Raw genomic sequence first — 11,274 nt, 5'->3', positions numbered from 1 at the left:
AGTGGGTATCTGATTTCCATGTTACTGCTATTTTTTTTTGTTATTGCAAGGCAATCTTTACAAATTCTTTTTGTAATTCTAATTTTGGTGTTATCCCTACAATTATTACCTAATAAAAACAACATTGGGTTGTGTGGGAATTTAATTCCTGTAACCTGCTCTTTAAAAAAAATTGCCAAATTTAACCAAAAAGATCTCAATTTAGGACAGGACCAAGTAGAATGTAAAAAAGTACCTATCTCCTGACCACATCTAAAACACTGCTCTGATAAATCTGAATTCAATCTATTTAACTTCTGTGGTGTGTGATAAAAAAATTAAAAATTATTTAATTGCTTGCATCATTACAGGAAAAAAATGTATAAAACATTAATCAAATATCCAAAGCCAATGATACAAAACAAATACTTTTATATTTTTCTCTCCATCCCCCCTTCCACCCAAAAGTAAGAAAAGAAAGAAACACCTACCATTTAATATACAATAATATTAGCATATACAATCATTAATTGATATTAAAAATTACTAATTAAGAGGAGTGGATAAGATAGAAGAGGTTGACAGAACATTATCCATAAAATCCATATATAGTTTCCAAATACTATGAAAATTTTCAACTCAATACCTTAAACTATACATAATTTTTTCTAAAGGTATACCATTTTGCATCCAACTGCACGAAAACCAACAAGGTCGGGTCAGATACAGCAATGAGCTCTCTGAACCCTTCTCCATTAACAATGGCGTGAAGCAAGGCTGTGTTCTCGCACCACCCCTCTTTTCAATCTTCTTCAGCATGATGCTGAACCAAGCCATGAAAGACCCCAACAATGAAGACGCTGTTTACATCCGGTACCGCACGGATGGCAGTCTCTTCAATCTGAGGCGCCTGCAAGCTCACACCAAGACACAAGAGAAACTTGTCCGTGAACTACTCTTTGCAGACGATGCCGCTTTAGTTGCCCATTCAGAGCCAGCTCTTCAGCGCTTGACGTCCTGCTTTGCGGAAACTGCCAAAATGTTTGGCCTGGAAGTCAGCCTGAAGAAAACTGAGGTCCTCCATCAGCCAGCTCCCCACCATGATTACCAGCCCCCCCACATCTCCATCGGGCACACAAAACTCAAAACGGTCAACCAGTTTACCTATCTCGGCTGCACCATTTCATCAGATGCAAGGATCGACAATGAGATAGACAACAGACTCGCCAAGGCAAATAGCGCCTTTGGAAGACTACACAAAAACAACCAACTGAAAAACCTCACAAAGATAAGCATATACAGAGCCGTTGTCATACCCACACTCCTGTTCGGCTCCGAATCATGGGTCCTCTACCGGCACCACCTACGGCTCCTAGAACGCTTCCACCAGCGTTGTCTCCGCTCCATCCTCAACATCCATTGGAGCGCTTACATCCCTAACGTCGAAGTACTCAAGATGGCAGAGGTCGACAGCATCGAGTCCACGCTGCTGAAGATCCAGCTGCGCTGGATGGGTCACGTCTCCAGAATGGAGGACCATCGCCTTCCCAAGATCGTGTTATATGGCGAGCTCTCCACTGGCCACCGTGACAGAGGTGCACCAAAGAAAAGGTACAAGGACTGCCTAAAGAAATCTCTTGGTGCCTGCCACATTGACCACCGCCAGTGGGCTGATAACGCCTCAAACCGTGCATCTTGGCGCCTCACAGTTTGGCGGGCTGCAACCTCCTTTGAAGAAGACCGCAGAGCCCACCTCACTGACAAAAGGCAAAGGAGGAAAAACCCAACACCCAACCCCAACCAACCAATTTTTCCCTGCAACCGCTGCAATCGTGTCTGCCTGTCCCGCATCGGACTTGTCAGCCACAAACGAGCCTGCAGCTGACGTGGACTTTTTACCCCCTCCATAAATCTTCGTCCGCGAAGCCAAGCCAAAGATACCGTCTACTTAATAACACTTCTCTATCATCTTTCCATGATATCATTATACATTTCTTTGCAGGTGCTATTGCATACAAAATATTTTCTTGGTATTTGTCTAATTTCACTTTTGTATCCTTTTCATATACATACCCAAGTAAAAATATCCTTGGATCCTTTGGTATCTTTATCTTCATAATTTGCCATAATAATAAACTCAATTCATTCCAAAACCTTTCCACATTTTCACAAAACCATACTGAATGCAAAAAAGTCCCTATTTCTTTTGCACATCAAAAATATTTATTTGAATAATTAGGATTAAGTCCATTTAACTTATGTAGAGTATAATACAACTGATGAAGAAAATTATATTGAACCATTTGATATCTAACATTTACTGTAACACTTTCATATAATTTTGACCAAATCTCCTCCTGAATTTGTATATTTAAATCTTTTTTCCCATCAGATTTTTAATTTATATAAATCTTTTTTTCTTTGCAGACTCTTGTAATTTTATATACATACAAGTAATAAATTTCTTAACAACAAATGTATCTGTTATTATATCTTCAAATTGACTTTGTTTGGGGAGTCTCAAATCTGCTCCCAGTCTCTTTTTCAAATACATTTTTAATTAATAATATGCAAAAATTGTATTATTATATATATTGTATTTATCTTTTAATTGATCAAAAGTTAAGTAGAAAGATTCTAAGAAACAATCTTTTATTCTCTGTAAACCTTTACTGAACCAATTATCAAATACAGAATTACTCAAAGTAAAAGGAAGAAGTTGATTTTGTTTTAACAAGATTTTTGGTAATTGATCATTTTTAATTCCTCTCTCAATATGAATTCTATTCCATACGTTTAAAATATGTTTCAGTACAGAAAAATCTTTAGTTCCTTTAAATGACCCACTATTCCATTTATACAAAATTAACTCCGGAATAGTTTCACCAATTTTATTCATTTCTATTTCAACCCAAGCTGGTTTTTCCTCCCGTTGATAACAGGAAGACAAAAACTTCAATTGAACTGCTTTGAAATACTTAAAATTTGGTAGTCTTAGTCCACCCTGATCAAATTTCCACATTAATTTTTCTAGCCAATTTTTGATATCTTACCTTTCCAAAGAAATTGACGTATTATTTTATTCAAGTTTCTAAAGAAAAATTCTGGTACTTGAATGGGTAATGATTGAAACAAATATTGTATTCTTGGAAAAATGTTCATTTTAATACAATTCACTCATCCTATTAAAGTTATTGGTAAATCTTTCCATCTTTTCAAATCCTCTTCCAATTTTTTTTAACAATGGCAAATAATTTAGTTTAAGCAAATTACTTATATTTCTATGAATTTTATTTCCTAAGTATTTAATTCCTTCATTTTTCTATTTAAATTTTGTCAATCCATATCCACAATAGGCATTACTTCACTTTTATCAACATTCACTTTATAACCCAATAGTAACCCATACTCTATTAATCTCTTCTTCAACTTATTTAAAGATATTTCTGGTCTCATTAAATATACTATAACATCATCAGCAGATAAACAAATTTTATCTTCTTTATTATCTAATTCAAATCCTTTAATTTCATTGTCATTTCTAATTACTTCTGCCAATGGTTCAATCGTTAATGCAAACAAAATGAGTGATAATGGACAACCTTGTCCAGAAGACCTTTCAAGCAAAAAGGGTTGTGAGCTTTGTATATTCATAATCACTTTTGCTTTTGGTTGATCATACAATGCTTTTATCCAGTTTATAAAAGTATTTGGAATCCCAAAAGCATTTAGGGTCTCAAATTTTAAAAAATTCTATTCTAATCGATCAAATGCTTTCTCTGCATCTAATGCAACTGCTACTGCAGGAATCTTCCTATTTTGTGCTATATTTACCAAACTTTAGAATTTAACATTGTATCTGCTGCTTTTCTATTTTTAATAAAATCAGTTTGATCTAAATTTATTAATTTTAGCAAAAATTCATCTAGCCTTTTAGCTAACAATTTTGATACAATTTTGAATTTGTATTCCATAATGATATGGGTCTATATGAAGGCAGCTGTAAACAATCTTTCTCTTTTTTGGAATTATAGTTATTAATGCTGTTTTAAAAGATTCAGGTAGATCATGAACCTCTTTCATTTGACCTAATACCTCCATCAATACAGGTATTAATTGGTCCTTAAACTCTTTATAAAATTCTGGTGGGAAACAGTCTTCACCTGGCACTTTATTATTCTGTAGAGACATAAGAGTCTCAAACTTATTTTTCTGAAAAATTCTCAGACATTCTCATCTTTTCATCCTCCTTTAACACAGGTAATTTAATTTGTCTCAAATAATTTCTTATTTTATTATCATCTCTCTTAGACTCTGAACAATTAAATTTAGCATAAAAGTCTTTAAAATTATCATTTATTTCCTGCATTTTATCTGTCTTGATAATTTCTTTGTAGCAATTATTGTTCTAGAAATCTGTTCAGTTTTTAATTGCCATGCTAAAACTTTCTGGGCCTTTCATCCAACTTGTGATATTTTTGTTGTGTTCTCATTATCTCTCTCCACTCTATGTCTGCACAGCATTAAGTCTTAATTTCTTCAACTCTAACAATGTTCTTTTCTCCTCATCTTTATATACTTGAATTTCCTTCTCCAATTTCATTTTTTTAATCTAATTGAGTTACTTCTTTCATATATTCTTTCTTTATTTTTGAAGTATAACATTATTTGACTTCTCAAATATGTCTTAATTGAATCCCATAATATAAACTTACCCATAACTGAATCTTTACCAGTACATAGAAATTTTTTTATCTGTTGCCTCATAAAATCACAAAATTACCCTTTACTTCAACAAAATAGTATTTAATCTCCATCTATAACCTACCTTTTGTTCCTCTTCCAATGAAATAGACAAAATAAAGGTGAATGATCTGATAAAACCCGGTCTTGATATACTACTCTTTGTACTCTATATTGAAGTTGTGCAGAAATTAAAAAAGATTTCTATCACAAATGTGTTTTAAATCAAAAAGAATAAAAAGAATAATCTCTTTCATTTGGGTGGATTTTTCTTCATATAGCCACTAAATCCATATCTTCAATCCAATCTATTACCATTTTTGCTACCTTATTTTTCATTATTCTATCTCCTGATCTATCTAATTTAGGATCTAAGGCAAAATTAAGATCCCTTCCCAATATGAATTTTCCCTTAGCATTTAATAAATTCATAAAGATACCTTGTATAAATTTGCCATCATCTACTTTTAGTGCATATACATTCATTAAGGTCCATTGTTCCAAATAAATCTGACAATTCACCATAATGTATCTTCCCACTACATCTATATTGACATCCTATAGAGCTGGACACAGCCAAGAAAGACTCAGCCACCATGTTGAAAGTCGTTAACAACTGTTTTATTCAAATTCAGTGCGCGCCCCTTTAAGGGCAGCGTGAGTTCAGTCACTGCATGCGTGGTGACATCATAATCACTGCCCCAGGCACCTGCTGGGCAGGAGACTTGAGGCAGGGATAAATCCTGATGGCGCCATCTACCCAAGGCTGCCCTGCCACGTGGCGTTACATGCGGGGACGGTTCGCCATGAGAGAGAGCTCCGCCACAATCCAATATTTTAACTGGTAAATTTGTATTAATTAATTTTGCTGTTCCTCTAGCCTTAGAATTAAAAGAAGATGCTATTACTGTTACTGTTCCTACCCAAACTCTTTTTAATTTTTGATGTTCTTTTTCTGTCAAATCTGTTTTCTATAAAAAAGCTATGTCTGTTTTAAATGTTTTCATATAAACTAATAATCTTTTCTGCTTTATTTGATTCTGAATCCCATTAACATTAAGACTAATAAAATTCAATTTATCAGCCATCTAAACTCTCATAAAATCCAATAACCATCCCACTTTCCATCTCCACTCCTACATCCAAAATACTAACTAAATATTTCATAATACAATTGTTCAATGTAGGTGTATTAAAGGGCAAAAAGAAAGGAAAATAACAGAAACCCTACCCTCCCCCCAAGGCATACATTATTAACAGTGCATATTTATACCCCTGATCTATTGGAGTTGTGATCAAAAAAAACACACCCGCCCACTAGATTCTACAGAGGCCAGACTCATACTCTCACCTAACTCCCCCAAAATTATACTATCTCTTATGCCTCAAATCTACTCATACTTACAATGATCAATTTTTTTTTAAACACAGATCTATCAGGTAAAAACTGTTCTCTCCAATATTCTCTCTCATCCTGTAACTTATACATCCCCAAATGCAATCTTTCCACTTCCTCTCTCTTTTCAAGTATCTCCAAGTTCTCATCTCATTTTCTCAGGCAATGAATCTGCAAACACTTTCACTTCATTGGGTTCCGTAAAAAATCTATTTTTACCCTTAGGAACAAAAACTTTTAACACTGTTTAAAACAAAAGTGTAACCTTTTTTCCATAGCACATTTTTAACAGCATTAAATTCTTTTCTTTTTTCAATAAATCAAAACTTATATCAGGGTAAAAGAAAATCTTATTATCACTGTAAATCAATAGTGATTATCTTTGCTTCCCTTCTTTCACAGCCAGCTCCAAGATCTTTTCCCTCATTTAATAATGAAGCAACTTGACCAGAATTGAATGTGGCTTCTGATCTGGCTGTGGCTCAGGTCGTCATGCTCGATGAGATCTTTTAATCTCAATATCTCCTTGAAATTCAGTTATCCTCAAAATTGGCAGAATCCAATGTTGTAAAAATCTCTTCACATCTTGCCCTTCGTCACCTTCCTTAAGTCCAACAATTTTTATATTATTTCTTCTACTAAAATTTTCTAACGTATCTATTTTTTGAGTTAATTGATCTTTAGTTGTGGCCAGTTCAGCTTGAACCTTCTTCATTTGTTCTTTAACATGCTGAATTTCAAATTCATTACCTTTAATTTTTGCATCTATCAATTTGAAGTGTTCCATCTGCGACAGCATTCTTGCCACCTTCTTCATAGAACCCTTATTTTCAATTATACCCTCATTACATTTTTTAACTTCCATTGTTAACTGCAGCAAAGCTTGCTGGAAAGAATCCATATATTTCTTCATTTCAGTTGTGGATATATAGGACTCTTTTTCTTCCTATTTTTTGGCCAAAATTCTCTGTTCAACATATATTTTTTCTTCTTCCTGTTCCTCTTCTTGATTGCTGGAGCTGGAGACTCATTGAGCTTTTGTAAAATTGCCTCTGGTTTTTTTTGTGCTCTGCATATGCGTGAGGAGTTGTCACGTCTTCACCTGTGGCAGTCGGCCAATGTCAGGCGAGACCTTGGACAGTGATGTCCAAGGTCTCCTGAGCTCCAGGCTTCTCACCACGGGCACCTACCCTCTGGAGAGCTCCAGGATCCTTCTTCAAGGTCAGCCTCTCTTCTTTATCAGCTTTTTTTTTCTTGTTCAAGTTCTTGAAAAGTAACAGTCAATTTATCTTTCTTAGGTGGTGGCATTGTTTATTGTTCTATTGGCCTTCGGATAGCTTCCTCTTCTGTTTTCTTTCAATCAGTTCAGGCTTCTTAACTCTTTTTAAACTTTTTCAGAGAGAGTAGAGAATTCAAGTCTAGTCCCACGTCATCACATGGTACATGTCTAGGTGAGATATAATTGAACTAATCTCTATGTAACATTTATAGTATTTTGCCATGCTAGCTCTGCACAAGTCTGACCAATTTTGTTCATCAATGTAAAAATTTAGATCTGTCTCCCATTGCTGTTTGGACCTATGTATCACCTGCATGGAAGTCTCCTTCTTCAATAAAGTGTACATAGCTGAGATAAATTTCTTTATACATCAATTATATATCAACATTTCCACATCACCACATTTTGGTAATGACCACATTGTTGGACCCAATTTATCTCTTAAATAAGCCTTAATTGATAATAAAAAAAGTGTATTATTTTGTATCCTATATTATTTTTAATTGTTCAAATGGCATTAAATTCCTTCCTTCATAATAATCATATATGTATTTAAAAATTGATTATCCATTGAAAATGGAATAAGTCGATTCTGTTTCAAAGGCATTTTCGGCAGGACAACCCTCCTCATTCCAGTTTCATTGTTTAGCTTATTCCAAATATTAATATTAATCAAATGTTGTTTCAACAAAGGTGGTTCCCTCACCCCAAATATTAATTTCAATTCCCATTTATATATAAAATCTTCCAACATTCTCTCTCCTAATTTATCAATTGCTATTTTAATCCATGTTGGTTTTTCTCCCTCATCAAAAAAAAGCCAAAAATCTAATTGGAGCTGCTTTATAGCAATTTTTAAAATTCAGTTGGTCTAAAGAAGCTCTCTACATCTTACCCTTCCAAAGAAAATTCCCTATATTTTTATTTAATTCTTGAAAAAAAAATTTGTAGTATCATTATTGATAGTGTTTGAAATAAATATTGTACTCTAGGAAATATATTCATTTTAACACAATTAACCCTACCCTACCATTATCTTCCACTATTCCAAATCATCTCCAATTTTCTTAAGGTACATAATTCAATTTATATACACTATCTAATTTATTGTCTACCCATATCCCTAAATATCATCAGCCATTTAAATTGGGTATCTTATTGACATGGAGTATAATCCCCTATAGTAAGGGGCACAATTTCACTTTTGTCCCAATTTACTTTATAACCTGATACTTTCCCATATTCCTCCAGTCTTAAATATAATTTATGTAGTGAGCCTATTGGTTCTGTCAAGTAGATCAAAACATCATCAGCAAATAACTAAATTTTATATTCTTCTTGATTAACTTTAAATCCTTTAACATTGGATCAATTCTGCAAGTGGTTAATTGCTAAAATAAATAAAGCAGGTGATAATGGACATCCTTGTCTACTAGATCTAGTTAATGGAAATATTGCTGAAACTTTCCCATTTGTAATGACTTTAGCCTTAGGTTCATTATATAAAGCTCTAAACAAATTTCCAAATACCTGCCCCATCCTGAATATTTCAAACACCTTAAATTAAAAATTCCCAATCTAATCTATCAAATGTTTTTTTCTGCATCCAAAGCCACTGCTGCACTTAGGTTTTCCCTTTTTTGTGCTAAATGTATTATACTAAGTAATCTAGTTACATTATCCACAGATTTTCTCTTTTTCACAAACCCTGTCTGATCTATATTCATCAACTTTGATGAAGATTTTGTCAATCTATAAGCTAAAAATTTTGCAATGATCTCATAATCTACATTTAACTGTTAAATAGGCTTATATGACAATGGCTTTAAAGGGTCTCTATCTCTTTTTTTGTATTACCATTATTATCTCAGCAGAAAAAGATTTTGGTCAAGTCTGTGTTACCGCTGCCTGACCTAATACTTCCATAAAAGGGAGGAATCAGAAAATCTTTAAATTCTTTATAAAATTCAGGTGGGAAACCATCTTCTCTCAGAGATTTATTACTTTGTAATGAGCTCAAAGCTTCCCCCACTTCCATTGGAGTGAAAGAGGCATCCAGCTCCACTTGTTCTTGCAAAGTTATCTTTGACACCCTTATTTGTGACAAAAAACTTCTATTTTATTATTGTCTCTCTGTGACTCCAATTTATATAACTGAGAATAAAATTGTTTAAAAGCTTCATTGATTTCTTGAGGTTTGTAGGTAGTCACATTCAATTCTAATTGCATTAATTGTTCTTGAAACTTATTCTGTTTTAAACTGCCAAGCAAGGACCATGTGAGTCCTTTCACCTAAATCATAATATCTCTGCTTAGTTCTCATTATTTCTTTCTTTGTTCTATATGTTGTAATGGATTATACTGAAGTTTCTTACTTATAAGCCTTCTACGTTTTTACTTGGAAGTCCGTCTTTGCAGATCTCTTTTACCAATTTATCCAATTCTTTAAAATATTTCTTCTTAATTTTAGAAGTATAACTTATAATGTGCCTTCTTAAGTACGCTTTCATCACATCTCATAAAATAATTGCATTTTTAACCAAATTAGAATTAGTCTCAGACATTTGAATTTGTCTTCAAAAAAAATATTAAAATCTATTGTTTTTAATAACATTGAGTTTAATCTCCATCTATAAATTGATTCTTCTTTATCTAACATTGTAAGTGTCATTAATAAAAGTGAGTGATCTGATAAAATTCTTGCTTTTTAATCAACTTGATTGTTTCTACCTTGGAAAAGTGCCGATTATTAAAAAATAAATCTATCCTTGAATAAGAATTGTGTCTGCTTGAATAAAAAGAATAATCTCTCTCTCTTGGGTGAATTCTTCTCCATATGTCTATTAAATTCAAATCCTTCATTAAAGTCAAAGTGTCTTTTGCTGCCTTTGCTCTTGTTACTGTTGTAGTTGATCTATTTAAAATTGGACCGAGATAAAAAAATTGAAATCCCCACCTATTATGATGTGCTCCTGCCAGATTAAAAAATGTTTCTTCTATAAAATTTTTGTCATCCACATTTGGCACATATATATTCAAAAAGGGTTCATAATTCTGAAAAGATTTGACAATGTACTACAACATATGTTCCTGCAGGATCAATTTCACTTTTGTACTATTTAACTGGAATGCTCTTCTTTACCAAGATTGCCATTCCCCTTGCTTTTGAATTAAATGAAGAAGCTGTGACTTATCCCACCCAGTTTCTTTTTAATTTCTCATGTCCTGTTTCAATTAAATGAGTGTCTTCTAAAAAAGCTACATCTTTCATTTTTTAAATGTCAATATTTTCTTCCTCTTCATATTTCCATTTAGCTCATTAATATTAAAACTTAGAAAGCTCAGTATGTTATTCATTGATATTTAATTTAGTCCAAATCCAGTGACATTACCCCTTCACCTCTCTCCCTGCATCTCCTCAGGCATCCAAGTATTCATTGTCTACCATGTTAAGGGTGTCCTCTGCAATCCAGGTAGGATAAAGAAAAAAAAGTTATACATAATCAGTTTAACTTTATAACAATTATAATATTCAATAATAATAATAAATCAAAATTTCTGCCCCATTAATGTTATTTAAATAATACACATTACCCCCACTCCCTCAATTTTATGGGTTGTGACATCTGCCACAAATACACACAAGTCGATAGTAGTCAGTCATAACTCCTCTAACCTCACCCACTCCACCAGATAACTATGTAGAAAGTAATTTTTTTTTAATGCTTTATATTAATCAAAGTATTTTCAAACTCCCTCTAGCTGATTAACTGGTTGTGTTTCAACAAATTCTTCTGCACAAACATGATCTGAAAAGAACTTGCTCTGGCCTCCTTGCAAGAAAATCTTTAAGGTGGCAGTGAGGCAAAAATGAATC

This window comes from Narcine bancroftii, chromosome 8, assembly GCF_036971445.1.
Source record: "Narcine bancroftii isolate sNarBan1 chromosome 8, sNarBan1.hap1, whole genome shotgun sequence".
Lineage (NCBI taxonomy): Eukaryota > Metazoa > Chordata > Chondrichthyes > Torpediniformes > Narcinidae > Narcine > Narcine bancroftii.
Note: the sequence above shows the minus strand (reverse complement) of the source record.